The sequence below is a fragment of the Puma concolor genome, chromosome B2, assembly GCF_028749965.1.
Source record: "Puma concolor isolate L17-30 chromosome B2, mPumCon1.1.hap2, whole genome shotgun sequence".
In the NCBI taxonomy this organism is placed as follows: Eukaryota; Metazoa; Chordata; class Mammalia; order Carnivora; family Felidae; genus Puma; species Puma concolor.
The window spans coordinates 24,288,189-24,315,364 of record NC_141671.1 but is presented as its reverse complement, the minus strand read 5'-3'; the positions used below and the strand labels follow the sequence as shown (position 1 = coordinate 24,315,364).

At 38.2% G+C, this 27,176-nt stretch overlaps 1 long non-coding RNA gene across 1 annotated transcript in view; it reads right to left on the bottom strand.

Annotated features, from left to right (window-relative positions):
- Positions 1 to 24,695: 24,695 nt before the first annotated feature.
- The window catches only part of LOC147580796 (uncharacterized), a 66,915-nt gene continuing 64,434 nt past the window's right edge, over positions 24,696 to 27,176 (bottom strand). Inside the window, exon 4 of the long non-coding RNA XR_015251097.1 lies at positions 24,696 to 24,863. This is a non-coding gene — a long non-coding RNA (uncharacterized LOC147580796). The remainder of the gene's footprint in view (positions 24,864 to 27,176) is intronic.

Here is a 27,176-nt window from a genome sequence, read left to right as displayed (position 1 = left end):
TTTTCACTCCAACCAGCTATGTCAGATTTCTGGCTGTCTACTTTGGGCTTCTCCCTGATGCTTGTCCTTGGTTCTTTGATATTTTTCAGGTTCCTTAACCTCTTTCTGCCCTCACTTGATCCTAATGTATGGCCTGCCTCACATTTCCCAGCAAAGTCCTGACCTGGATACTAGCCCTGTGGTAGCACATCTCCCAATACATCCAGTCTGGACTGACCATTCCTATCCAGATGCCCAACTCAGCTTTTACCAGTCCCCTGCTGTGTCCTCCAAACTACTCAGTCCTAGCTCCTTTCTTCCCCTCGAATCCATAACCACAATGCTCACACCCTCACCACAGACTCCAGACTATTGACTCATATCCAGGTTCCAACAGCCAAGGACACACCCAGGTGTTTGTTTTCTAGGTAAGATTTCCTCAGTGATGATGGGCAGTGACAGGTGTGTCTGTATTCTTCCCTCAGGTTGCTGACATCTTCTATTCCCAGCCCCAACTTCCAGGCTAAATGAGGGTAGGGATGGCTTAGGTAAGTTTCCCTTGAGGCAGACCCTGAGATGCAAATTAGTATGAAAGTGATTTACTGGGATTTGTTCCCAAGAGATATCCGTAGGAAGAGAGGAAAAGAAGGACAGCGAAATGAAGGAAGCCAAGCAAGGATGCAAGATTTAGTGTTCCAGCTGTCTGTTGCAGTATGACAATTCACCCCAACTTGGTAGTGTAAATCAACTGCCATTTTTATAATGCCTGCAGATTCTGTGGGTCAGGAATTTGGACAGGGCAAAGGGGATAGCTTGCTTCTGTTCCATCATGTCTGTGGCCTCAGCTGGGATCAAAGTCTGGATGACTTAGCAAGTACCAACTGGAACCATCTGGAAGCTTCTTCACTCACATGGATGGCTCTCAAGCTGGAATAACTTGAAGCTGGGCCTGTCAACCAGCAGGCCCATACATTGGGTTTGAAGAGCAAGCGATTCCAAGAAGCAATGTCTTAGAGAAGAAGAGTTCCAAGAGACCAAGACAGAGACTATAAGACTTTTTCTGACCTAGTCCAGAAGTCATTGGCAAAATCTATTGATTTAACTGCATTTGACTTCTTGCAAGCAGTCACTCAGACAAGCCCAGATGCAAGAGGAGGAGAATTAGGCTCCAAATCTTGTTGCAGGAAAGCATATGGGATGGGACATACTGCTGTGGTCATCTTTAAGAATACCACCTGCCCATGGAGGGAGGCTTTGGCTCGATCCCACATAAGGACCTCCAAAGAGAGGATAAGTCATACCTTGGAGTTGTCCCAGTCAGAGGCAAAGGAGCTTGATTGTTTATATCCACACACTCATTTGTCATTGGCCACAGGCTGCCCTTAGGAGAACATAAATATCCAGAGACTTCTATTTGTGAGTGCAGAAAAGTAGCATGTGGGCAGCCCTGTGACAATGTGTACAACAGTGACACAGGTGCTGGCCCTTAGGATTGAAAGCAACATGCGAACAGATGTAGATAAACCTGCAAAGGGATCCCAGAAGATATGGGCTATCTTAGTCCTTTTTGGCTGCTATAACAAAGTACCATAGATTGGGTGGCTTATAAATAACAAATTTATTTCGCAAAGTCCTGGAAGCTGGAAGTCCAAGATCAGGATGCCAGCATGGTTATCAATTTCTGGTGAAAATCCTTTTCCAGGTTGTATATTGTCATCTTCTGGTTTTATCTTCAAAAATCAGAGAGGAAAAACAATCTATCTAGTGACTCTTGTAAGGGAACTAATCCCATTCTGAGAGCCCCACCCTCATGACCTCATGTAATCCTAATTACCTCCCAAAGGCCCCACCTTCAAATGCATGCCATCACATTGGGAGGTAGAGTTTCAACATAGGAATCTGGGGCAGGACAGTGGGGGTGGGGGTGAGGGGCAGACACAAACATCTAGTCCACAGCATGGGCAAAGAGTACTGATGTGGTCTGCTACAGAAGGAATAGAAAACTAACAGAATATCTCACATAATCACCCAGCACTTATTCATTCATTCATTTGGTTGAGCAGGTTCCAGGACACAAAACTGGGTTAAGACAGATCTGAACCACCTAGTAGTTCACAATCTGGCAGAGCCATAAAAATATAAAGCTATCATTGTCATCAACTGCAATATGGGCTGAGATCTCTGTCTGTAACCATCACTTCGGAAGTGCTAGTGTAGAGTGATGGCTGTGCCCTGGTGCTTTAGAGTTGAACAGTTCCTGGCCCCCCTCTGGCTACTGTGCAACCTCTTTTGTAAAGAGGGTTAATAAGAGTATTTACTCTACAGGGTGGTGGTGAAGATGAAATCAGGTTATGTATGGGAACCATTAACACAGTGTTTCTGGCATATGGTAAATGTTATAAGTGTTAACAATTGTCATTGTTATTTTGGTGGAGGCACAAGGAAGGGAATTATTCACCTATCTGGGGGCGGAGGGAGGGACAGGCCATGGGACAGAAGATCTGACACTTGAGCTGTGGTGTGATGGCAAGGGCAAGACTTTGCTCTTCGGAGCTATTTATGATGTGTGTTCATGCTTAATCTGGGACACCAGGCATGGCTGGAGGGAAGCCACCCAGCCTGACAGGTGGCTGCTACCCCACATCAATGATCTGAAAACTCAAATTGGATGCTCAGTGCAGTCTGGCAACCCCCCTGTGTTTCTCTAGTCACCCCTACTTCTCAAGCACCATTACCTGCTCTAGATGTCCACGTTCATTTCTCAGCTGCCATGAAACTTAACTTTTGGATTTTTTTCTATTTGTCTGACCACAGCCGTGTTTTTTTTTAAATAAAATATCTCCCATATACAATAGACATATGATATATATGTATATAACACAGATATATACAGGTTTTTAAAAATAATAAAATGAACATGCATGTGTTTGCTACCCAGATTAAAAATAAATAATACATTACCAGTATCTTTGAAGTATCTGTGTTCCCCTGCCTAACTGTGCCTCCATCCTTCTACCCAAGAGGTGACCATTATCTTGAAATTTATGTTTATCATTTCCTTGCTTTTTCTTTATTATATATGGTATATATAATAATATAGTATATTAATAGTTACTAGTATTAATAGTATATTAATAACTAATATATTATATATTATACTATTATACTATATACCAATATACTATTAATAACTAATATACTGTATATTAGTTATCTATTTCTGTGTAACAAAGTATCCAAAAACTTAGCAGCTTAAAACAATAAATTACTTCACAGGTTCTATGGTCAGAAATTTGGGACTGTCTTCACTGGGTGGTTCTGAATCCATGAAGTTGCAGTCAAGACTTCTACCAGGGCTGGGGTCATCTGAAGGCTTAACTGGGGCTGCAGACACACTTTCAAGAGGGTGCACTCACGTAGCTATTGGCAAGAGGCATCAGGTCCTTGCCACATGGACCTCTTCACTGAATTATCTGAGTCCTCAGAACATGTCACCTGGATTCTCCTCAAGCAAGTTATCCAAGAGAGGGCAAGAAGGACACTCTTTGTCTTTTATGACCTAGTATCAAAAGTCACACACCATCACGTATGCTTTATTCTATTCATTAGATGAGAGTCCTTAAGTTTAGCCCACAGTCAAGGGGAGATAAATTAAGCTCCCTCTTTCAGAAGGAGTATAAGAATGTAAGAATTGTTATGTGTGTGTGCATATCCCTAAACCAAATATGTCCTTTTTAAAATCTTTAACTAATAGAATCACACTGTAAATGCTCTTCTGTGACTTGCAATTTGATTTGACCTTAAATTTTGAGATCCATTCACATAGACATGTTGTATTAGCTTCCCAGGTCATACATAACAAAGTACCACAGACTGGGTGGCTTAAACAACAGAAATGCATTTTCTCACAGTTGTAGAAGCTAGAAGTTCAAGATTGAGGGATTTTATAGGGACATAATTGAATCCATAATATACACAGAGTTGTAGTTTGTTAATTTTCACTGTTCTGTAGTATCCCATTGTGTGAATAGATAAAAATATATTTTTTTTCTTCCACTATCCACAGATATTTTTCTTATTTCCAGTTTTTTGTTGTCATAAACAATATTGCCACATGCGTCCTGGCACCCTTAAACATGTAAAATATATGCATCTGCATATTTTCTAAGTTAATGCCAATTTTTTTCCAAAGTGGTCGCACTAATTCACACTCTTACCAGCAGCAATACCAAAGTTCTCATTGCTCCACGTTCTGCCCATATTTGATATTGTCACTCTTTCTAAATTTGCTAATCTCATGGGTGAGAAATGGTATCTTTTGTGGTTCTAATTGGCATTTCCCAGATTATCAACAAGGTAGAGGATCTCTCCATTTCTTAATGAAATGCTTCTTCTTTTTTTCCCCCCCATTTCTCAGTTGGGTTGTTCAGTTTTTCCTTACTGATTTGTCAAAGTTCTTTATGTATCGGTTTCACAAATAATGTTCTGCCAGCTATGACTTGTCCTTTTACTTTGTCTTGCCACATTTTACACGTCCAGGTTCTTAATCTTTTCCTCATCTCTTGCCTGTATTTCTCTTAGGCTCCCCAGTTCCCTCCTTGTTCCACATGCCATCCTTAATCGATCAGACCCACGAATAAACTTTTCACCAACTCATGTTCCTAAATCCTAAATCTGTCTTTTCAAAACAGCTCTGCTAAACATCTTAAAGTTCACTGAACTCTCCATGCTTTTTCTAACTTGTGAACATTTGCACACACTCGCCGCTCTTAGTGTAATTTCATCTCACACCCCTAGCCTCCACTCCCCATATACTTTTTATCACTAACTCCTACCAACCCTCAAGTCTCGGTTCTCAGGTCTCAGCTAAGGGACTTCTCACTGTGTTCCCATGGTGCTGCCTAATTGCACCCCCCCCCCCACCCCACCACTGCACTCAGCACACTGGATTGTGATTATCTTTTTACTTGGCTGTCTCCCAGACCAGACTGTGAATCCTCATGCATTGGACCCCCAGTGCCATGTCTGAAAATACTTGACATGCAATAAATACTTAGTGTATTAATTAATTAATTGTCATGGATTAATAATTACACTCACCTGACATTTAAGCATGCAAATAATTTCTATTTTTTAATGTTTATTTTTGAGAGAGAATGAGCAGGGGAGGGGCAGAGAGAGAGGAAGACAGAGGATCTGAAGCAGGCTCTGTGCTGACACCAGACAACCTGATGTGGGGATCGAACTCATGAACCATGAGATCATGACCTGGGTGGAAGTCAGATGCTCAACCAGCTGAGCCACTCAGGCTCCCCAATCATTTCTATTTTTAAAACACGTCCATAAGTTGTACATATTAATCATCCAAATAAATTTAAAATAGTCTTTGAGCCCTAGTCCTCCAAAACATGTATTCTAATCATGCAAAACAATAGTTAAGGCTGATCACCAGTCTCTGTTCAGCCAAAACCACAGCCCTGTGAAGGGAAAATCCAGACTGAAGTTTCTCGAGCACCCTCAGTATTTCATCATGGACCTGTGTCCCTCCCCAACCTTGACCACACATACTCCATTTCCTTCAGAGAGAAATGGGAACTGGGAAGAATTGTCTAACCTGGTCACACCTGGGAAGGTGGGAGCTCTTGACACACCCCAGGAGAAGCTAAACAAATTAAAGGGTGACGACACTACTTGGCAATGATTCAGTGGTTTGGTTCCCCTGAAGTCATTTGTTTGGCATTGCTACATGTATGGTCAGAGTCAGAAATGTCAGCTTTGTACTGAATGGACAGCTGCAGAGGCATTGAAGGGTTGTCAGTAAGGCATTCCAATGAATGAGCAGAACTCTTTTTTTTAATTTCCTTTTCTGGTCAAAATATTGTAAGTGGAACAGATTTGCTATTTTGTTTTCCTTTCCTCAGAGGTGAATCTTTCCAAGCAAATTTTTCTTAACTGGGTGTCAATCAGTAACTTCTAAGTTTCTCCAGTGCAAAGTTTCTCAGCCTCAGCACCATTGGCATTTTAGTGCAGATCATTCTTTGCTGTGGAGAGACTGTCCTGTGCATCATATGATGTTCAGAGGCTTCATTGATCCACTAGATGCTAGGAGCACCCACCCCCCAAATTGGGACAACCAAAAATATCTCCAGACGTTGTCTCTGGAATCTAGAGTCTAAAGAGATGTTTTGACTTCCTGCCACTGGCTAAGGCTTCCTTGTCTTTAATCCCCTTCTCACATAGGGGCCCAATAAATAAATAAATCATGTTTAGCCCCTTCTCAGATGTCCTAAGGAAAAATAATAAATAGGAGGCATAAGCCTGTCATATTGAATGTTTGGAAGCGATTCTCTTCTCATAAATTCAGCATTGGTTCACACTTACCATTTTTTAACCCTACTCAAAAGTAGGGACTGATTCCTGAGTCCCATTTACAGAAAGTTCACATTTCTAAGACACATATTCAAGGACCCCTACAACCTGTGTTTGGAAACTTGGGAAGAATTATGTTAAGTGGAAAAAGAGGTTGGACATTCTAGACCAGAGGAATGGCATTGGCAAAGATGTGCTGGGGAAACGGGGAAAGGAAGGTTCACAGGTGCACAGAGCACTGTGGTTGGAGTAGAGAGTTTCTATATATGAGCATCCAAAGATATGGATCTACCACACACCAGGTCACACAGCCCGGGGGAAGCCTTCCCTGATCTCACCAACCCACATTATTATGCCTGCCTCTGAATCTCTGCCAATGTGTGTTTCCACCTCCTGTATCACAGCTAATTTACACAGCTTCGTATTGCCACTCATTTTTGTACTGCATTCTTAATATATTGTCCAAATTCAATGGTGAGTTCCTAAAGGACAATGACACTATCTAATGTGAAAATGTGCACAGAGCAGGTGCCTGAAAAGTATTAATTGAACAACTAATTCTACAGAAACTAGGGAGGGGCTATCTGAACTACATAGTTGGGTTACAGTCAGCTCTGGAATGAAAAAGCCTGGTTAAACTTAGTTGTGAGTCACTTATGCTGATCAAAGCAGAGGAAATAATAAAGAGCTTTGGCAGCATGACTCAAAATTTAATATAAAGACCATTCCATCGGTTCAATTGTTTGAACACTGTCTGGTGGTATTGAAGTATTTTTCATACTAAATAAGGGGGGGAAGTTCTTTTTGCTGTGTAGAAGACAGGATTAAACAGATGCCTGCAGCATCTCATACATGTATTTCTGTCCTAATCTAGACCCAGCTCCGATTGAAGCCAATGTCATTTCATCCAGGCCCCAATCAGTCATCCTCCCACACAGAACAGCACATGAGTCTGGACCTGTTATTTTGTAATCTCGCAATGACCTTTGGAATCGTCTCTTTTTATTTGAGGAAGGCCACTGTAAAGCAAGGAAAGCTGATTGTAAACGCAGTATTCAGAGACCTAGGCCAAGTTCATCTTCACAAAAGTCCTATCATATCATTAACAAACATGAAATAATTGCCGCATGTCGACATTCTGTCAGCAAAGAGTGCATCTAAATCGACATCAGCGGAATGGGGTGGGAGGACCACGAGATGAAACAAACTCCACCCTATGTTAACAACCTCAGGGTCTGCCTTCATTCCAGTGCCTTCCTTTGAACTCATTACAGCCCTCTCCAATCTCATTATCTCTGGGTTGAACTCCTTCACCTAGAACAGTCCCTCTTCACAATTACGGTGCCTCAAGACATTTGAGAGTGAGCCAATCTCCCTTTAGAGTCCATTAGTGCTTTTTAAAAGTAAATAAGTATAGTTGTTTACTTTGTCAAACAATTAACTAAAAATGGCGACGGTAGGAGAAAGAGCGATTGAAAAAGTTAAGAGAGCTTTAAGGAAAACATGTTGAAAACTTTAGGTGGACAGCTACACTCATTCTTTCATTAATTTTTTTTTATGTCAAAAACAGATTTGAGGCATTTCTCAATAAATGATATGTGAACTATAAAAATACTAACAGCAGGTAAATCAAAGAACAGGAGATGAGGCATGAAAAGGGAGTAAACATTCTATCAGAAAACCTAGGTAAAAGGAAATGTCTTAGTCCATTCAGGTTGCTATAATAGAATACCATAGACCGGGTGGCTTATATTAAAGTCCCCTGCAATTACCACATTCTTATCAATAAGGTTGCTTATGTTTGTGATTGTTTTATATATTTGGGGGCTCCCATATTCGGCACATAGACATTGATAATTGTTAGCTCTTCCTGATGGATAGACCCTGTAATTATTATATAATGCCCTTCTTCATCTCTTGTTATAGCCTTTAATTTAAAGTCTAGTTTGTCTGATATACATATGGCTACTCCAGCTCTCTTTTGACTTCCAGTAGCATGATAGATAGTTCTCCATCCCCTCACTTTCAATCTGAAGGTGTCCTCAGGTCTAATATGAGTCTCTTGTAGCCAGCAAATAGATGGGTCTTGTTTTTTTATCCTGATAACCTATGTCTTTTGGTTGGAGCAACTAGTCCATTTACATTCAGTGTTATTATAGAAAGATAAGGGTTTAGAATCATTGTGATGTCTGTAGGTTTCATGCTTGTAGTGATGTCTCTGGTACTTTGTGGCCCTTACAACACTTCACTCACAAAGTCACCCTCAGAATCTCTTGTAGGGATGGTTTAGTGGTGATGAATTCCTTCAGTTTTTGTTTGGGAAGACCTTTATCTCTCCTTCTATTCTGAATGACAGACTTGCTGGATAAAGGATTCTCGGCTGCATATTTTTTCTGTTCATCACATTGAAAATTTCCTGCCATTCCTTTCTGGCCTGCCAAGTTTCAGTAGGTAGGTCTGCCACTACTCTTAGGAGTCTACCTTTGTAAGTAAGAGTGTGTTTATCCCTAGCTGCTTTCATAATTTTCTCTTTATCCTTGTATTTTGCCAGTTTCACTATGATAGGTCATGCAGAAGATCGATTCAAGTTACGTCTGAAGGGAGTTCTCTGTGACTCTTGGATTTCAATGCCTGGTTTTCCCCAGATCAGGCAAGTTCTCAGCTATGATTTGTTCAAGTATACCTTTAGCCCCTTTCTTTCTCTCTTCCTCTTCTGGAATTCCTATAATATGGATATTGTTCTGTTTGATTGCATCACTTAGTTCTCTAATTCTCCCCTCATACTCCTGGATTTTTTTATCTCTCTCTTTCTCAGCTTCCTCTTTTTCCATAATTTTATATTCTAATTCACCTATTCTCGCCTCTGCCTCTTCATTCTGTGCTACGGCTGCCTCTGTTTTATTTTGCACCTCATTTATAGCATTTTTTAGTTCATCGTGACTATTTTTTAGTCCCTTGATCTCTGTAGCAATAGATTGTCTGCTGTCCTCTATGCTTTTTTCAAACCCAGAGATTAATTTTATGACTATTATTCTAAATTCTTGTTCTGTTATATTGCTTAAATCTGTTTTGACCAATTCATTAGCTGTCACTACTTCCTGGAGTTTCTTTTGAGGAGAATTCTTCCATTTCGTCATTTTGGGTAGTCCTCGTGGTAGCTCCAAACTGCAGGGCACTTCCCCTGTGCTGTCTGGAGAAACTTGTGTTGGTGGGTGGGGCCATAGTCAGACCTGATGTCTGCCCTCAGACCACCACTGGGGCCACAGTCAGACTGGTGTGTACCTTATCTTCCTCTCTCCCATGGACAGGACTCACTGTGGAGTGGTGTAGCCCCTGTCTGGGCTACTTACACACTGCCATGCTTGTGATGGTGCTTTGATGGGATCTGGCCGAGGGCGTATTACAGGGGTGGATCCACAAGGTGCACAGGGGTGGGAGGGGCAGGCTTAGTGAGCTTTACCATCAGTGGTCCCCTGCAGGAGGGGCCCTGAAGCACTGGGAGGGAGGCAGGCCCATTGGAGGGATGGATCCACTAAAGCACAGCGTTGGGCATTTGCTCCATGCAAGCAAGTTTGATGACAGGAACTGGTTCCCCTTGGAATTTCAGCTGGGGGATGGGAGAGGGAAATGGCGCTTGCCAGCACCTTTGTTCTCCCACCGAGCTCTGTCCTTCCAGGGCTCAACAACTCTCCCTCCTGGCATCCTCTCACCCTCCCCATTCTCTGAGAGCAGAGCTGTTGACTTTTACATTCCAGATGTTAAGTCCTGCTGGCTGTCAGAACTCACACAGTCCAGCCCCTCTGCTTTTGCAAGCCAGATTTCCGGGGGCTCTGCCTTGCCCCGTGGGCTGCCCCTCCACCACCCCAGCTCCCTCCTACCAGTCTGTGTAGCACACACCGCCTCTCCGCCCTTCCTACCCTCTTCCGTGGGCCTCTTGTCTATGCTTGGCTCCAGAGAGTCCATTCTGCTAGTCTTCCAGCGGTTTTCTGGGTTATCTAGGCTGATGTGGGTGGAATCTAAGGGATCAGCAGGACGAGGTGAGCCCAGCGTCCTCCTATACCGCCATCTTTTCTCCCAAGTGTGGTCACACCGACCACGTGGCTTATAAACAACACTTTATTTTCCACAGTTTTGAAAGCTGAGAAGTCCAAGATCATGGCACTTGTAGATTCAGCGTCCACTAAAGGTCCACTTCCTGATTCATAGAAGGACATCTTCTCCCTGTGTCCTCACGTGATGGAAAGAGTAAGGGTACACTCTGGGGTCTCTTTTAATGAAGCACTAAATCCCATTTATGAAGGCTACACTCTCATAACCTAATCACCTCCCACAAGTGCAACCTCCAAATATTAGCATTCAACATATGGATTCTGGGGACACAGATATTCTGTTTGTAGTGGGAAGTACAAATCCTAGCTCCATCATACCAATCAGGGCACTCAGAGAAAGCTGGTGAGCCCCACTAGAAGTTCCTAACTGTGGCTGTGCCCCAGGTGCACAGAGGGAGGGAGCATTTTTAAAATACAGTTGTCTGAGGAGCACCTGGGTGGCTTAGTTAAGCATCGACTCTTGATTTCGGTTCAGGTCATGATCTCACAGTTTGTGGATTTGAGCCCCAGGTCAGGCTCTGTGCTGACAGTGCAGAGTCTGCTTGGAATTGTCTCTCTCCCTCTCTTGCTACCCTTCCCCTGTTTGCACTCTTTCTCTCAAAATAAATAAATAAACTTAAATAAGATAAAATAAATAAAATAAAATATAAAATAAGGTAAAGTAAAGTAAAATAAAATAAAATAAAATAAAATAAGGTAAAATAAAATACCAGTTATCTGACCAGACCCAAACATACTAAATCAGAGTCTCTAGTAAGAGTAAACATCAAGAGAGATAACCTTTTTCTTGGCTTTGAGACAAATTTATGACATATGATGTCTTAGAGGTCACTGGACAATGAGATGCACCATGTTCAATAACAATGTTTATCACATGGCTATTCCTCACATTGACGTTCAATAAAGGTTTGAGGCTTCAACTGAGGTTCAATAAAGGTATAAGGTTACATCATAGTCTGAATGAACTTTCTATTCTGGAGGCAGCCTTGTGCTCATCTAATCTTACTGAGCACAGGGACTACAATAGAGGAAGGGAGGGATGGATTATACCTGGGGCTTCTCCTCTCAGACTTGCAGTGAGGAGTAAATAAGACCACGCACACAGTAAGTACCCAATAAATGTTAGCAACTGTTATTATCATTATTCTCAAAGATCGCTGTTCTTACTGGACTTTGGCAGGAGCTGAACATTTAAGATAAGTCACAAGAAAAACAACAAAAACAGCCCCTGCTTCTACTACATCTCCCTTTTTGTACCAGTAACTAGTGCAGAGCAAGGTCTTGAGTGCTCAACATGCCTGATGTCACTAATTTTCATAACCACCCTGTGTAGGTACCTTTTTTGTACCCATTTTATAGATGGAAAGACCAAGCAATGAACATGTTAAATGTCAATGGCATGTGGCAGAACTGAATGTTCAACTAGAGCCTGTCCAACTATAAATTATATGCTCTTAACAAGCAGGTTTTATGCCTCTGCCAGAGGTTACCAACATAGTTTGCTGGTTCAGACAGAAAACATGTGCTCCAGGTTTTCAGAGGAAGGTGTCCAAGTTACAGTTTTGTTAGGGATTAAAGACTGAGCCACATCCTATCTTATCACAAGAGTCCCTGTATATAGCATCACACTTCTCAAAAAGCAATTTTGAATGAGATCAGATGCTAAACACATGCACAAGTTTTACTCTGATGTTGGCCTTTGGGGACAGGATTTGTCACCCATCTACATTTATTTTGATGGATAACCTATCAGAAATCTCAGCTAATCTCCCAGAATCTGAATCATCAGATAATCTCACCAGCACTCAGAACATAACATGTGACACCCTTTTTTTGAAATTTTCCTCTCAATTCTTTCAAAAGGGGAGTCATCCCAGAAGTCATGTCTTTTAAAATTTCACATTCAAATGAGTGTAAAGGTTAAGAATAAAATACGATTGGATGTCACAACTTGAGTCCAGACAATAAGTATTCATAAACTCATCCTGGAGGTGACAAAGGATCTCCTGGGTGGTTCCACACTTTGCCACAAGAGAAGCAGCCAGCTTCTGGTTATTCCTGAAATATAAGCCAACCAGCAGCACAGGGGCAAGTTTCGTTGATGTTAATGCACACCACCTTGCAAGGAGTTGGTACCTGTATTGCTTTTATTTTCATTCACTAGTACCAATCAGAAACAGGGGGAGCATCCAGATAGAACTAACATTCCTTAGACATCCTCCTCAGTATGGAGGCTGTCAACTTGGAGAATATGATGTTTTTAAGACCATAATAAGGTGAGATCTGAAAGCATTTGAAATTCTGGGACTCTGCTGGCAGCTGCTGGACACCAAACTGGAAGAGCCCTCGGAGGAAGCAAGGCTGCCTGGGGGCGCAGGAAGCCAAGCTGCTCAGGCAGCTGCTGAAGCCAAAGCCAGCCACTCCCCACCCCCTCCCTGCTCTGGGAAGAAGCATGAACTCCAGAAAGAAAGGGACAAAGGGAAAACGTGGAGAGATGGAATTAAGGAAGGGAGCCATGCATAGCTCCTGATGGGCAGAAAGGGAGACAAAGGTTACAATTGAGTGCAGCACTGGTTTTAGAAATAACTTTAGGAATAATTGAAAAGCAAAGCTCGAATGCCATCTTGGGGTGTGAGCCAAAGTCTCTTTTTAAACTCTATTTATAAATATGTTTGATTAAAATAGTTTTGACAGCAGTAATGTCCTTAGCAGGTCATATTCATAGCTGGAAAGACCAACAGTAAAGTCTGTCATTTAAAATGAACAAATTTTTTCTAATCCTAAAATACTTTGACTACCAGGTCTAGAGAGAACCAAGGAACACACCTTCTGTATGGAAACCACATGCAAATTCTAGGACACAAGTGCGTCATTGATGCTTACAAAAATTCTAGAACTAGAGACCTATAAGCTGATGTCAACCATGAAGATTTCAGAGCATTTAGGAAGAAATGGTCACTAGAAATCAGCATGGAGCAAGTCATGTCAAATTCTTTTGATAAAGAAAGGCTTATTTTTCCTGAAATTATGTTAAAATCATATTCCTTTTTAGGTTATAAAAGTAGAATCTCTTCCTTATTTTCTAAACAGCACTAAAAATATCTATAGATAGGTCAATGTCTCACACCATAATCCCAAACCTTAGTGATGACCACCATTAACTATTTGATAGACATTTCTCCACAATTTTTCTCTGCATTAATACTATTTTACAAATATGTATAGATCATACAGTTGTAGCCTGATTCTCAGTGATTCATGCTACTGAAAAGATGATCTCTAAAGTAAATTAATTTTTAAGTAATTTCAATTTAACTTGTCCACATACACATGCTTTATTTTTTTGAAACTGAGCATTCCACTAGGAAAACTCAGTATCATTTTTGATAGTGAGCAAATATCACTGTTCTCATATACAAAAAATAGAAAGCATGACTCATTAAATAATCTCACAGTTATTTCTATAGTTAACAAAAATTACCATGCTATTAAGCAATTATTGAGTCCATACTAACCTCCATGTACTGTAACAAACATCTTACATATGTTAACTCTTGAGAACAGCCCCATGAGGAAGGCAGTAATATCCTGTTTCACACGGAGAAGAAGAGGCTCAGATAAATTAAATAATGCTCCCAAGGTCATGCAGCAAGTAATTGTAGCTTACTCTATATCCAAACCTACTCAAACAAAATCACCATGGTTTATCCTACTACCTACCATTTAAGTAATCAGGTTATAGTTATGAAAATACTCAGATAAATAAATCAGCATGCTTAAAATTATTTTGTGTTGTGACTATGTATATTATGGAATTGTTAGTGGAAGTAAAAAGTTTACAGTCCACCCTCTGGGACTTACCACCAGTGTGACCTTGAGCAAATCTTTTAACCTAAAACTCAGTACAAAGGGAAGATACTATCAAAACACTGGACTTGTGGGGCTAACATGAGGATTAAGTAAAGCAATACATATAATTCTCTTTGTAAAGCGCTATCTAATAATATTATGTTATGGATATATTTACGTGGTAACCCTAAGTTTTATTACAGCAGGCTTTCTACCTTCACCTTTATTAATTCTATCAAAATAAAAACAAATTAAGAATTTTTTTTAACTTAAATGGAGGTCAAAAGCATCTTTTAGCAATATTCTAAGTCATAGGCATATGCCTTGACACCAGTTCTGCCCTCCCTCCTGGGACCCTCAAATGCTTCCCTCCACTCATTCACTCTGTTTTTGCATATACCCACCTGTCAGCATCAAGAGCAGTGCTCTTCTCAGCCTGGTTGTTTCCCAGCCATGCTTTTCCCTATTCTGATAATTTTAATTATCGATATAATGCATGCATATACTTTAAAAATCAAACTCAATCCAAAAAAAAAAAAAAACCCTTTTGTGAGAAATTACAGTCCCCTACATAACTTCCCACTTTTGCCTCTTACATATTACTATTTTCAATTCCTTTAGTTCTTTCTTCCAATATTTACTCTCACATTTCAAAGTGATAATTTTATTCTGCAATTTATTCATTAATATACTTTAGTCCATTTTTCACTTCCTATTATGAAAATTAAGATATAGTTTTCATAAACTCTCTCTCCACTTTCCTTATCCTTCAAATAAGGATCCATAATAATTTTTAGGTGTGTGCTTTTGAGTCAGTATTAAACTTATTATGACTATTATTGTCAAGAGAAAGAGCAAACTATGACTACCATTTTCTCTCTTGTAAAAAAAAACAAGAAAAGAAAATAGCAAACAATAGAGAAAAATAATGAAACCAGAAGTTGGTTCTTAAAGAAGATCAATGAAATTGATAAGACTCTAACTAGACTGACCAAGAAAACACAAATTATCAAATCGGGAAAGAAAGAGGAAACATTACCATAGACTCTACAAATATTAAACACATAATAAAGGAACAGTATGAACAGTTATATGTCAATAAATTTGACAAATTAGATAAATGATCACATTCATTAAAAAATACAGATCACCAAACCTGGTATAATAAGAAATAAAAGGTATGAATAGGCTTATATCTATTAAAGAAATGGAATTGTAATTTAAAACATTCATATAAATAAATATTCAGGTTTAGATGTCTTCTCTGACAAATTCTATCAAATATTTAAGGAAGAAATAATGCTAATCATACCCAAATACTTTCAGAAAACTGAAAAGGAGGAACATTTCCATCTAATGGTATGAGGCCAACATTACCCTGGTACAAAAAACATTATAAAAATATAAAACCATAACTAATATTCTTCATGAACATAAAGGCAAAAATCTTTAACAATATACTGGCAAAACAAACCAAACAACATTTAAAAAAGATAATACCTTATGTCCATCATGTGCAATGGGACTTATCAAGGAATTCAAGGTCAGTTTGATGTTTGAAAATCAATCAATGTAATTTACCATACCAGCGGAATAAAAGAGATAAACCATATGATCATCTCCACTGATGCAGAAAAAGCATTTGACAAAATTTGCCCCTCATTCATGATTAAAACTCACAGCACAGAGGTAAATTCTTCAGTCTGATAAAGGGCATCTATGAAAACTTAGAGTTAACATCATCCTTAATGGTGAAAGACTGTTTTCTTACTAAGATCAGGAACAGAGCAAGGATAGTCATTCCCATCACCCCTATTCAACATTAAACTGGAAGTCCGCCTGTGCAATAAGATTAGGAAAAGATATATAAGTAATATAGATTAGAAAAAAAGAAATCTATTCACTTACAGACATAATTGTCTACAAAGAAAATTCTAAGGAAAATATGAAAAAACTACTAAGATTACTAGAACTAATAAATGCATTTAGCAAAGTTTCCAGATACAGTGTTAATATTCAAAAATAAATAGTATTATTAACAATGATCCAAAAAAGAAATTTTTAAAAATCTCATTTACAATAGCATCAAAAACAATAAATACTTAGAAATAAATTTAACCAAGAAAGTGAAAAATCTATACACCAAAAACTATAAGACACTGGTGAAAGATATTGAAGAAGGCACAAATAAGTGAAAAAATATGTCATGCTCATGAATTGGAAGTTAATATTAAAATGTCCATATTACCCAAGGCTGTCTGTAAATTTAATGCAATCTCTATCAAAATTCCAATGCCATTTTTCACATATATAGAAAAAAATCCTAAAATTCATATGGAACCACAACAGGCCCTAAATGAATGACAAAGCAATCTTAAAGATGGAAGTATCACACTTCCTGATTTCAAACTACATTGCAAAGCTATAGTAATCAAAACTGTATGGTTACCGGTAGAAAAATAGACATATAGATCAGTGGAGCAGAAAGAGAACCCAGAAATAATTCAGAAATAATCACATATATGGTTTAATATTTGACAAGGGAGCCACAAATACTCAGTGAGGAAGGAATTGTTTGTTCAATAAATGGTGTTGATGATGGGGCACTTGAGCGGCTCAGTTGGATGGGCATCTGACTCTTAATTTCAGCCCAGGTCATGAACCCAGGGTTGTGGGATCAAGCCCTACATCGAGTTCTGTGCTGAGCATGGAAACTGCTTAAGATTCTCTCCTCTGTCTCTCTCTCTCCCTCTGGCCCTCTCCCCTGCTCATGCTCTTTCTCTCTCTCTCTAAAAAAAATAAAAATAAAATGGCACTGGGAAAACTGGATATCCACAGCAAAATAATAAAATGAACCCCTGCCTAACACCATTCACAGAAATTACCTCAGAATGGATTAAAGACTTAAACATGAGACCTGAAACCAAATAACTCCTAGAAAAGAACATAAGGGAAGGTTCCTTGACACTGGTCTTGCCAATGATTTTCTGGATATGACACCAAAAGCAAAGGCAACAAAAGCAAATATCAACAAATGGGACTATATCAAACTAAATAGTTCTGTACAGTAAAATAAACAAACAACAAAAATGAAAAGGCAAACTATAGAATGAGAAAAATATTTGCAAACAACGTATCTGATAAGAGGTTAATATCCAAAATATACAAGGAACTCATACCATTCAACAGCAAAACATAAAAATATAAATATAAAAAAACTGTTAAAAAATGGGCAGAGAACTTTAATAGACATTTTCCAAGGAAGACATACAAATGGCCCACAGGTACATGAAAAGGTGCTCAACATCACTAATCATCAGGGAAATGTAAATCAAAATCACAATAAGATATTAATTCACAACTTTTAGGATGGTTATTTCAAAAAGACAAGAGATAGGAAAAGCTGGTGTGGATGTACAGACTTACTTCATAATTTACAATAGAAAAGCATTAAATACCTATGGATAAAGATGTGACACTGAAAACCACAAAACATAGCAGAGAGAAGTAAAAACAAGACTTAAATAAATAAATGGAAATATAAACCTATTCATGGATAAGAAAACTAAATGATGATAAAATGCCAATTTTTCCCAAAGTGATCTATAGACTCAGTACAGGAATTTTTTTGTAGAAATTGATAAGTTGATTCTAAATTTCTAAAATTTATATGGAAAATCAATGAACCTACAACAGTACAATTTGGAAAAGAAGAAAAAGTTTGAGGATTTGTACTATCTGAGTTTAAATCTTACTACACAGCTACAGTAATCAAGATAGCTTGACATAGATTAATGGAACAAATTAAGAAACCTAGAAATAAACTCATGTATAAAAATGCTCAATTGATTTCAACAAAAGCAACAAGGTAATACAATGCCAAAAGCACAGTCTTTTCAAATAAATGGTGCTGAAACAGAAAGACAAATAAAGAAACTGATCCCATTCACAATTGCACCAAAAAGCATAAAATACCTAGGAAAAAATCTAACCAAAGATGTAAAAGATCTGTATGCTGAAAACTATAGAAAGCTTATGAAGGTAATTGAAGAAGATATAAAGAAATGGAAAAACATTCCCTGCTCATGGATTGGAAGAATAAATACTGTCAAAATGTCAATACTACCCAAAGCTATCTACACATTCAATGCAATCCCAATCAAAATTGCACCAGCATTCTTCTCGAAACTAGAACAAGCAATCCTAAAATTCATATGGAACCACAAAAGGCCCCGAATAGCCAAAGTAATTTTGAAGAAGACCAAAGCAGGAGGCATCACAATCCCAGACTTTAGCCTCTACTACAAAGCTGTCATCATCAAGACAGCATGGTATTGGCACAAAAACAGACACATAGACCAATGGAATAGAATAGAAACCCCAGAACTAGACCCACAAACATATGGCCAACTAATCTTTGACAAAGCAGGAAAAAAGACAGTCTCTTTAACAAATGGTGCTGGGAGAACTGGACAGCAACATGCAGAAGGTTGAAACTAGACCACTTTTTCACACCATTCACAAAAATAAACTCAAAATGGATAAAGGACCTGAATGTGAGACAGGAAACCATCAAAACCCTAGAGGAGAAAGCAGGAAAAGACCTCTCTGACCTCAGCCGTAGCAATCTCTTACTCGACACATCCCCAAAGGCAAGGGAATTAAAAGCAAAAGTGAATTACTGGGACCTTATGAAGATAAAAAGCTTCTGCACAGCAAAGGAAACAACCAACAAAACTAAAAGGCAACCAACGGAATGAGAAAAGGTGTTTGCAAATGACATATGGGACAAAGGGCTAGTATCCAAAATCTATAAAGAGCTCACCAAACTCCACACCCAAAAAACAAATAACCCAGTGAAGAAATGGGCAGAAAACATGAAGAGACACTTCTCTAAAGAAGACATCCGGATGGCCAACAGGCACATGAAAAGATGCTCAACGTCGCTCCTTATCAGGGAAATACAAACCAAAACCACACTCAGATATCACCTCACGCCAGTCAGAGTGGCCGAAATGAACAAATCAGGAGACTATAGATGCTGGAGAGGATGTGGAGAAATGGGAACCCTCTTGCACTGTTGGTGGGAATGCAAATTGGTGCAGCCACTCTGGAAAACAGTGTGGAGGTTCCTCAGAAAATTAAAAATAGACCTACCCTATGACCCAGCAATAGCACTGCTAGGAATTTACCCAAGGGATACAGGAGTACTGATGCATAGGGGCACCTGTACCCCAATGTTCATAGCAGCACTCTCAACAATAGTCAAATTATGGAAAGAGCCTAAATGTCCATCAACTGATGAATGGATAAAGAAATTGTGGTTTATATACACAATGGAGTACTACATGGCAATGAGAAAGAACGAAATATGGCCCTTTGTAGCAACGTGGATGGAACTGGAGAGTGTGATGCTAAGTGAAATAAGCCATACAGAGAAAGACAGATACCATATGTTTTCATTCTTATGTGGATCCTGAGAGACTTAACAGAAACCCATGGGGGAGGGGAAGGAAAAAAAAAAGAGGTTAGAGTGGGAGAGAGCCAAAGCATATGAGACTCTTAAAAACTGAGAACAAACTGAGGGTTGATGGGGGGTGAGAAGGAGGGGAGGGTGGGTGATGAGTATTGAGGAGGGCACCTTTTGGGATGAGCACTGGGTGTTGTATGGAAACCAATTTGACAATAAATTTTATATACTGAAAAAAATAAAAATAAAAATAAATGGTGCTGAAACAGCCAGCTATCCACATGTCCCTACCTCAAACCATAGACAGATGTTAATTCATATACCTAATTGTAAAAGCTAAAACTATAAAACTTCCAAGAGAAAATGTATGCTATCTTGGGGTAGGCAAAGGTCTCAATAAGCACTAACTATAAATAAAGTGTTAAATAGAATGTTATCAAAATTAGAGCCATCTTTTTTATGAATATATTGTTAGGAAAATAAAACAAGCCACAGACTAGGAGAAAATATTTGCAATATGTGTATCTGAAGGGAAAAAATGTATCCAGAAAATATAAAGACTTTTTATAATTCAATAACATAAATATAAACAACCTATTATTTAATGGGGGAAATATTTGAACAAATACTTTATAAAAAGAAGATACACAAAAGTTTATAAGCATATGAAAAGATGCTCAACAAATTATTCATCACAGAAAGATAAACTTACAGACATCACAACACACCCATTAAATTGATAAAATTAAAGACTGACAACACCATGCATTGGCAAGCATATGGAGCAACTGGAACTCATATATTTTTCATGGGCATGTAAAATGGTACAGCCATTTTGGAAAACAACTTACTAGTTTCTATTATAATTAAACAAATACTTAACATATAACCCATAAATTCCACTGCTATGCATTTACCCAAAGGAAATGAAAACATGTATCCACACAAAGTCATATTCACCAGTGCTCATGGAAGCCTTATACGTAACAACCCAACAGGAAACAACTCCAATTTTCCTTCAGTTTGAATAGAAAACAAACTCTAGTACATTTATACAGTAGAACTCTACAAAGCAATAAAAAGGGGTGAATTATTGATATATGCATCAACATAGATAAATCTCACAAATGTTATGCTGAACAAAAGAGGTCAGATCCAAAAGATTATATACTATATGATTCCATTTATATGGAATTCTAGAAAAGATAAAACTATAGCGATAGGAAGATCAGTAATCAGCAGGGTCTAGGAACTGGAAGAATAGAATTGACTGTAGAGGGGTACAAGAAACCTTCTCAGGTCATGGCAAGGACAGATGTATCAGAAGTATCATAATTGGACTGGTGATTACATGACTATCTTCAAAATCAGGTTTTGTCAACCTTGGCACTACTGACATTTTGGGCAATGTGGTTTTTTGTTGTGGAGGGCTGTTCTGTGTGTTCCTGCATGTTTAGCAGCAACCCTGGCCTCTTATCTCACTGGATGTCAGTAGCCCTCTATCCACCTCCAAGTTGTGACAACCAACATCTTCAGGCATTGCTGAATATATCCTGGCAGGATAAAATTGCTCTGGTTGAGAACCACTAGGCAAAACTCATTAAATAGTATATTTAAAATTAGCAAAATCTATTGCACATAAATTATACCTAATAAAACTGATTAAAAATACATAGGAGGCAGTTTGGGACTACACACCTCATACTCAGGAGACATGATTTCACTTTTACCTATTTTATACCTCCTTCAAGATAATCATTTGGGAAGCTCTATATTTACTGAAATAATTTTCCTGTAAATTTTTAAAATATTATTCTACTATTGTCTACTATTGTCTAATATTCAGCATTGTTATTGAAAAATCATACACAATCTTAATTCCTGATCCTTTGTGACCTTTTACATCTCTCTAAAAGTTTTTACCCACTTTTTTCCAATCACTATGCAAGGTTTTATGGGCCTATTCAAATTAGAAAACTGTGTCCTTTGGTTATAGAAAATTTTCTTATAGGACGTATTTTAAATATTCCTCCAGTCTACTTTCTGTTCCCCACCACCACCAGAACTCCAGAAAGATGTTGGACTTCTCAAGCACAGTCTTTGATTTTCTCATGTTTTCTCTCAGCTGTCCACCTTTTTCTCTTTTTATTACTTTCTAACAGATTCTCTTTATCTCTCAAGCCTTAATGGAAATTTTGTTTCGAGCTTCCATATTTTTAATTTCAAAGAGCCCTTTCTTGTTCTCAGATTGTTCCTTTTCTCCAAGGACATTATTTAATTACATTTTTTTTCCTTCTGATCCCTATAGGTGTGTCTCCTCTAGAGCCAATGCCAGTTTCAGTCTCTCATATTAGAGGCTGTCCTCAAATGTGTGGTGATCCTTAGCTGTTGGTCCATATTTAACTGGAAATATGAAAGTCATAAGATTGAGTGTCCACTCTGTAGGCATGGGCAGAACTTGCTGACCATAGGCTTCAGGAAATGATCAAGCAGTAAAAAGTTGACTTTTCTTTTGGGCAAATACATATGTCTGAAGGTATTTTATCTGGGAACTTAAAGTTCCTCCAAGGATGAATTTACCATCCTTAGGTAAAAGGAACATTCTGACTTCCAGTATTCTAGGCAGGGGGCAAGGGAAGAAGGCTAGTGGGGGAAGGGGGGTTCTGATCATCACCTTCCAAACATTCACTTAATGTTCCTTTTTTTTAAGCTTGAATCTCATCCTTGGCTTCCACTATGTCTCTGAGTCTGAATCCAAATTTTAGAGAAAATGATTCTTCCTCTGAAACAGAATGATAGGAATGAAATTGTCACCTGACTGAGCAGGGTGGAGATAGGTATCAGAGAGGTGCTGTCAAACTCCAATTATGGATGAATCATTCTATCCGGCCCCCTCCTCTTTATCTCTGTCTTCTATGGAGCAGAAATTTGTGTCAAGATAGTATAAATTAGATCAAGAATTGCTGTGATTTGGGAAAAATCTCTCTAAGGTAAGTCATGAGTTGAGTGAAATGTAACATTTTGTGGAATAATGGACAAGCTAAGGATGGATAAAAACCAAGTGGAACCCAAGAAAAGCCCAAAGCTATACAGCCCAAAGGTGTAAAGCAGAGATCTTTAGAAGACAAACTCGGCTGGAATAAGGTGAGTGGATCAGAAAAAAAGGGAGCATTTGACACTGAGAAAGTGGCTTATGGAATTTGCATCAGGAGTCTATCAATCTCAACTATAGGCTCTTTCCACTAAAGTAACCTCATGAACTGGAAAAGATGTGCACTTACAGACACTTTAAGTGCCTCTGGGATGAAAGGAGGTGTCTTTATGGACTTGGGTGTCTGTGGGAAAAGGTGACTTTGCTTGAAGCAAATGGATAAAATGGAAAAAGAGCTGTTGGGATTCTGCTCCTGCCCCCACACTCCGGCCCATTTGTCCTCAGGAGTAAAGTCAGACTTTGGGAAGTTCAGTGTGGGTAACAAGCTTTAAAAAATTTAAGTTGAGACTAAAAACCCTCAGACAGTTGTTTACCCTCATACCTCCTCTGCCAATCCTCCAAGGCTGAGGAAGTACATTTTAAAGAGATTTTCTCCTCATGTTGCTTCCCAATGGAAGATAAAAGTAAAGTGCTGACTTTAGGAGTTGTTTTTCAGAGTGAGGAGCTCTGCACCCCCAGGGTTCATTCACCAGTTCCTCCTGAGATCACTGGAACTGACATAAGCTGGGCTCTGGTGCTTGAGGAAATGCTGAAACCTTCTGAGAAGACCAGCTCAGAGGCCAAATCAACAAGATAGTTAAAGAACTCTACCTCTTCAAAAGAAAAACAATATACAGGATTTAAGATTCCACTAGAATATTAACACACAAAGGCAAGAATTTAAAACTAACCTAAAATACATACTTCTTTTAAAAATAGAAAATATTAGCAAAGTAGAAGAAAAAAAGAATCAATATATAAATAATAGGTACAAAAATACAATATTTGAAATAAAGAGCCCTCTGGATAGCACAAGGAGCAGAACAGAAATAGGCAAGGAACAAAATAACAATTTGAAAAATCAGATTGACCAATTCTCCCAAAGGAAGAAGAAAAGCCAAATAAACAAAATGTAAGATAAAAGTAAGGTGATATGAAGGTCAGAAGTAAAAATAACTACCAACATAAATAATAAAAGTCCCACAAAAAGAAAATAATAAAATGGAGAGGAGAAATAATTTCAAAAAATAATAGACTAAATTTCCCTGGATTAAAAAATATTAGGAACCTCAGATTTAAAGGGCTCTGCATTGGCAAAAATATATATACATATGTATGTATATATGTGTGTGTGTGTGTGTGTGTGTGTGTGTGTGTGTGTATGTTAATATATATATTAACATATACATTAAAACTCGTATCTACGTATATTAGGAAAATTATGAATTCCAAAAAGATTATTTTAAATGTTCACAGAGGGGGGAAAAAAGCAGACTCAGATTGAAATCATATTTTCTAATAGCAACAATGGTTGCAATAACTCAGTAATATTGTGGTTTTTTTTTATTTTTTTTTTAATTTTTTTTTCAACGTTTATTTATTTTTGGGACAGAGAGAGACAGAGCATGAACGGGGGAGGGGCAGAGAGAGAGGGAGACACAGAATCGGAAACAGGCTCCAGGCTCTGAGCCATCAGCCCAGAGCCCGACGCGGGGCTCGAACTCACGGACCGCGAGATCGTGACCTGGCTGAAGTCGGACGCTTAATCGACTGCGCCACCCAGGCGCCCCAGTAATATTGTATTTTTTAAGTATTGAAGGAAAAGAACTTTGAAACCTAAAATTTTATAACCAACCAAACTGCCATCCAAATATACAGGACTGATTTTTAAAAAATTTCTTAGGCATACAAGCCCTTAGATGTTTCACCACAAAGACTTATCAAAAATAGTTTTATATAAAATACTTTAGGGACACCTGAGTGGCACAGTCAGTTGAGCATTCAACTCTTGATTTTAGTTCAGGTCATGATCTCACTGTTGCCAGGTTCTGTGCTGGGCTTGGAGCCTGCTTAGGATTCTGTCTCTCCCTCTTCCTTTGCCTCTCTCTCTTTCTCTCTGTCAATAAAATAAAATAAAATAAAATAATAAAATAAAATAAAATAAAATACTTTAAAAAGAAGAAAGACAAATATAGGAGATGATGCAAGACATATATAAAGCAGAGGGGAAACAAATAACTTGGAAGAGTTTGTACTGTCTTAAAAAAAATACCTAAGACTAAAGAAAAAGATAAAAATATCAATAACAGCCCAGACTAAAAGTATAGATAATGACTATATGATAGGGGTTGGCAGAGGTTGGGGAGAGACAAAAGATGAAAATTCTTGTCTTGTTAAGAGGGATACTGTTATAATCTCTTTTTCAAAACCAAGAAATTATGTTAAAATATATGGAAAACTTGAGACAAAGAAGATATAAACAAGTCCAATTATATCAATAATAAAAATAAATGTATTTGGACAAAATTCTCCACTCAAATGACTAATAAATTGAATATTTTAAAGCCAGGTATGTGCTATTTATAAGACACACTCATGAAACACACAAGCTAGAAGCAAAAGGATGGAAAACAGCATGTTAGGCCGATAAAGCAAAAGACATGTAATGTATTAGTATCATTTAAATTAGACTCTAAGACCACAAACATTAGGGGATTGGAAGCACTGCTATAAAATAGTAAAAGTTTTAGTTCACCAAGAAAAGAGCAACTTTAGGTATAAATGCACATAAAATAGCCTCATGTATATTTGGTAAAATTTTATAGAATTAGGGTGAATTTATCATGGCTTTTTCAATTATTGATGGGATCGTGGTAGAAAAAAAATCAGCAAGGATACAGAAAATATGAATCACTCAATTACAAGTTTTTACTCATTCAAATAATATCTAATTTAAAGTTCTTCCAAATAATAGAAAGTCTACATCTTTCTCAAACATATGTGCAATATATGCAGAAGTGTAATCATGTGCTTGGCCATTAAGAAAGTCTCAATAAATTTCAAACTTAGGTATAAAGTAGACTGCGAACTCTGACCACAATGAAATTAAATTAGAAATTAAAAATATAAATTAAAAATGCTCACATATTTAGCAGTATTGCTAAATAATTCATGGATAAAAGGGGAAATATCAAAGTGAAAACTTTTTAAGTATATAAAACTGAATGGCAATAAAAACACCATATATCAAGACTTCTGGGATACAGTCAATATGTACTTTGCAGCAAATTTATAACTAAATACTTATATTAGAATGGGAGAAATTCTCAAAATTAGTGAGCCAAGTGTTATTCTCAAGAAGTTTGGGGTGGTGAGGGCACCTAAGTGGCTCAGTCAGTTAAGCATCTGAGCTTTGGTTTGGGCTGAGGTCATGATCTTGTGATTTCATGAGTTCAAGCCCTGCATCAGGCTCTGGGCTGAGAGCATGGAGCCTGCTTGGGATTCTGTCTCTCCCTCTGTGTCTGCCACTCCCCTACTCATGCTCTCTCTCTCTCAAAATAAATACATAAACTTAAAAAAAAAAAGAAGTTTGGGGTGGGGGACACATAACAAATTCCACCTCAAATTGGGAAAAAATCAGAAAATAAAAATAAAAGCAGGAATCAACAAAATAAAAAACAATACAACAGAGTGGAACTAAAAGGCTAAGAACTGGTTCTTTGCGAAAACTAACAATATAGACAAATTTTTCAAGATTTACCAAGATAAGATAAAAGTTACAATAATCAACATTATGAATGAAAGGGAGTATAACTACACATAAAGTATACATAATAAATAATAAGACACTGGGCATCTGGAGGGCTCAGTCGGTTAAGCATCTGACTTGGACTCACGTCACCATCTCACAGTTCGTGAGTTTGAGCTCCACATTGGGCTCTGGGCAGACAGCTCAGAGCCTGGAGGCTGCTTCAGATTCTGTGTCTCCCTCTCCCTCTGCCCTCCTCTGCTCACACTCTCCCTTTTTCAATCAAAAATAAATGAAAACATTTTTAAAAAATTAAAAAATAATAAGACACTGATGAAAAATGATATGCCAACAGTTTTGAAAACTTAGACAAATTCCTACAAAAAAAAATAACTTACTAAAACCAATTCAAGCAAAAAAAGTCTTGAATAGTGGTAGAATTATTAAAGAAACTGGCACACTGGCTAAAATTAATCCATACTCACACACACACCCAAAAAGTACCTGGCCCAGATGGATTTACAGGTGAAGTCAAACTTTCAAGGAACAAATGACCTCAAGTTGATACAAATTATTCCAGACAACAGAAAAAGAGATTACTTCCCAACCCATTTTACAAGGGTTGACGTTGGAGGAGAATGGGCAATGAGCAAAAGGAAGAAAAATCCCTGCCCTCACGGA